The sequence below is a fragment of the Notothenia coriiceps genome, unplaced genomic scaffold, assembly GCF_000735185.1.
Source record: "Notothenia coriiceps isolate Sejong01 unplaced genomic scaffold, NC01 NC01_scaffold00024528, whole genome shotgun sequence".
NCBI classification, from domain to species: domain Eukaryota; kingdom Metazoa; phylum Chordata; class Actinopteri; order Perciformes; family Nototheniidae; genus Notothenia; species Notothenia coriiceps.
Window position 1 is genome coordinate 1,002 of NW_011357229.1, and position 4,125 is coordinate 5,126.

The window sequence follows — 4,125 nt, forward strand, 5'->3', positions numbered from 1 at the left end:
TTACTTTAACATCATTTTTCATGGTGGGGCTAAGCCATTTCTTGGTATGGCTGTAGCCTACCCCAGCGCTGCCACTGGTGGGATGTATGGGGCGGGCCATTCTGCACATGTGTTAAATGCGTTTTTAACGCAATTAATTCAAAGATTAATTACCGCCGTTAACGCGATAATTTTGACAGCATTAATTATAATGTAATACAATAAGCTAATCTTGCTAGACAGCATTAAGGGACATTCACAACAGCAAATGTTTGGAGTTATATTTCAATTTTCTTTTTGGTAGGGTTTTTTTTCTGCCTCTTTACCGAGTTGATAACATAATTGTTAGTTTGTTTGTTTGTTTGTTTGTTTGTTTGTTTGTTTGTTTGTTTGTTTGTTTGTTTGTGTGTGTGTGTGTGTGTGTGTGTCCATATTGTTGTGTTGCTGCACCTTCATTTAATCTACGGGGATCACTAAAGGTTTCTATCTTATCCTATCTTAAGTGAGGAATAACCAAAAGGTCCTCACAGAACGAGTTGTTTTCCAAATTGTGGTCCTCACAAGTACAGCAAAACAATGTGTGTGTGTGTGTGTGTGTGTGTGTGTGTGTGTGTGTGTGTGTGTGTGTGTGTGTGTGTGTGTGTGTGTGTGTCATACTTGTCACAGCTCCAGAGAAGAACAGAGACATGTTTGTCTGCAGCCGAGCGTCTTTTGTGGATCTGTGAAAGAAACCAGAAACACAAAACCGGGTCAAAAAACTAAACTAAAAACAATAATAATGTTTTAGTCCGTCTCTAAACACTCCCTATCGTCTCGACTCTGTCTGTGGTTCATACTGGGAACACACATCTCTAAAAACACAAATATAGGGTTTTATTTTTATACCAAAGTCTCAGTTATTTCAATAAGCAGCCGAAGAAATCATAAACCCGACACCGGCTGAGAGAAAAGAGCAGCCATTTCTTTCTTACAGTCAAAAAATAACAAATAAACAAAGATGGAGTCCGTCTCTAAACACTCCCTAACGTCTGGACTGTCTCTGTTCTTTGAAAGCACAGATAGACTCTCAGTTAGCTCATATTATAAGTTTTAACAACAAACAAGAGGAACGTTTGTTAGGGACTATTTTCAGCGGCGGAGGAATCCACACTTTGTGCTCTGAGTGTGTCAGCAGGACGGTGTGAGTGCGTGTGTGTGTGTGTGTGTGTGTGTTCGTGTGTGTGTGTGTGAGAGTGAGTGAGTGAGTGAGTGAGTGAGTGAGTGAGTGAGTGAGTGAGTGAGTGAGTGAGTGAGTGAGCGAGCGAGCGAGCGAGCGTGCGTGCGTGTGTGTGTGTCTGACTGAGATAACAACAGTGTGTGTGTGTTCATGATAATGGAGGAACACGTCATTGGAGGCAACAGTGTGCCTCACTAGTTGTGTTTATATTTAGGTACATTTTAAATGGACTGTGTTTTTATAAAAGTTAAGAACATGAGCTAAGTGTCTGCGACGTCTGAATTCATCCCATTTATCAAATACAACATCTTTCCACAGGGACAAAAACAAATCTAAATCACCTTAAAATATGTGGAAGGAAGTTTAGCTTGGTTTTTGAATTGTTGTTCACGAATATTGACATATTTTCAGAGCAGGTATTTGAGACTTTAAGATTCCTCGAGGCCCTGCAGACCAAGTGCTTCAATATCAAAGTATACATTGTGCGGCCATGTTGACTATGGACGTGTGTATGTGAATGCAAACACGCCTATCTCTGTTGGGTTTATCAGAACCAGGTTTATTGCCATGCAGGTTTATCCACCCAGTACAGGCACTTAGCTTTGGTGTTCAGTGATGTCAACAGAGTGTACGGAAACAAGAGGAGGAGCAAGAGAAGAACAATATTACAACTAAGTTCAGTGAGATTATGACGAAGTTCAGTTTATTAGATTTTAAGAAAGACATTAGAGCAGGTTTTTAGACGATACAAGGTGCTTCCTTCCTCCTTGTTTTTAACTTCTTAAAGTCTCCAGAGCCTCCGATCAGCGGTCAGAGCACAGAGGGAGTAACGGACACAAGCCTCTGAGATAATAAGTGTGAGGTTTTATAAACACACACAGCAGGAGGGCTTTACCTTCAGGCGTCCAGCACAAACACCGTCTGCTTTCCTTCAGTGTTTCCGTGTTTTCTGTTGATCTTCTCTCACATCCTGCAGCAGCAACAGGAGCCTGAGAAGTGTGCAGAAGAAGAAGAAGAAGAAGAAAAACAGACCAGCGGTTAGCGGTGAGGTCATGTTTCCTGTTAACCCCCGAGCTGCCGGAGGAGTCTAACATGCAGTCACGAGATCTGTGCGACTGCACGAGGATCCAGGTGTTAGTCAGACCCAAACGTGGGAAATACATTAAAAGATTAAGAAGTGTAGACTCTACCAACTTCAATATGTTCAGGTCCTGCAACAGGTTCGTAGATTTTGAGTTAATTAAAGAAGCCCTATTCTGCTTTCTATTGTCATGTATGTGTTTCAAAGAGGACCGTGCATACAAATACATTCATCTCAGAAAAGAGAGGAGATGAATGATGCCAGATGAATATCTCATTCCCATCTGCAGTCCTAGGCACAGCAATCAGCAAACACCGCATCATCTCAGTATCACACTAACCATTATAAAACATGGTTGAAGTAGTCCTGTGGTGTTGCCTCTCCTCATAGTGTCATATAGGTTTTAGTGCATGTAAATGGTCTCCAAAGGCTAAAATCCCTGTGTTCCCTTCAGAGGGAGTTTTTATTGTATATGTGGATCACAGATGAAGGACAGTGGTTCAATTTGTATAATAACGATAATAAGGACACACTCTATCTTACTCACACATACTTTACTTGTAATGTTCCACAAGATACAATGCAACATCCTAGCCACGCTAACTTGAGAACTGACGCTCATGCCTGGTAGGGCTGTACCCGATATCCGAATATCCGAATACTCGTTCGTTGCAGTACTATTCGGGTTTCAATTTCGTTATTCGGATTTTCCTTCTTTGAATGTATTGAAATCTCCAATATCAACGTAAGAGCTTGTGCCTCTTCGGGGGGTGCTAACAGGTACCCATAAAAGTTATCGTTTACTTTCGCCGTCTTTATATGTAGATATTACTTTTTCTCTGTTAATCTCCGTCACGTTGTTTCCATAGCAACAACAACTTCCTGTCAACAGCGCTACCTCTCCTTCAAAAATAAAAGCATGTCCATAAATAGGAAGCCAAGCCAAATTACACTTAAGACATACAACTGCAAGGAAAGTAACAAACACAATGCGATATCCTTTTCAATTTCAAAGAGCACAAATTGGGTTGTTAACAAATAACTATAAAACAACAATACTGTAGAATAACAAAATGAATGCCGTGAATAAAACCGAAATACGTGTGTTGAAGTGGTTCGCGAAGTGTTTTCCTCAAATACTTCTTCTTTCAGTCAGTAAAAAAAATCTGACACCATTCTGTTGAACGAGAGATAAAAGAAGTGGGTCAGCGACTGCAAACAGAGACCATCTGTTACAGTGTGTGTGTGTGTGTGTGTGTGTGTGTGTGTGTGTGTGTGTGTGTGTGTGTGTGTGGGTGGGTGTGTGTGTGTGTGTGTGTCTGTGTGTGTGTCTGTGTGTGTGTCCTTTTTTTGAACTGAGGAATGCTCTTCGTGGTTTGAACGTTAACGGTCACTGAGTGTTGCACCAGAACAACTCTTTACTCTACAGTTTGTGTGTTTCCGGACACTGGAGAGTAAAAATAAACTTCCTGAAGAAATGCACCAAACAGAAGTTCCTCTTTGGATGACTTTGTATGAAAATATCAAACATCACTCCGGATGATTCAGTCTGTAGGGGAGAGTCTTTTTCTGTAGTCATGACCGTCAGAAATGTGAATGCCTTGTTGCTTTTGACTTTTTATGTTATTATTATTATGTATTTCTTTTGTTTCCAATTATTATTATTATTATCCAAGGTGAAATGAATATACCTTTTATATGTTATATTATCTACATGCATGACCTTCAGAGACATGACCTTCAGAGACTGTGAGGTCCACCGTAGACGGACCACTTTTGGACAAAATGTCCTCTCCATTAAAGGCAGCTCTTTGTGGAACAGCCTCCCAGCTGAGATACGGGATTGTCC

At 40.8% G+C, this 4,125-nt stretch overlaps 1 long non-coding RNA gene across 2 annotated transcripts; it reads right to left on the bottom strand.

Annotated features, from left to right (window-relative positions):
* Nucleotides 1-629: 629 nt before the first annotated feature.
* Nucleotides 630-2,886, bottom strand: LOC104955053 (uncharacterized). 2 transcript variants are annotated; one of them, XR_799417.1, is made up of 3 exons: nucleotides 2,830-2,886; nucleotides 2,091-2,184; nucleotides 630-698 (listed from the first exon to the last, which is right to left on the bottom strand). It is a non-coding gene; the product is annotated as an uncharacterized lncRNA (long non-coding RNA). The 2 variants fall into 2 exon arrangements; XR_799418.1 differs by having other exon boundaries at nucleotides 2,824-2,880.
* Nucleotides 2,887-4,125: the final 1,239 nt, after the last annotated feature.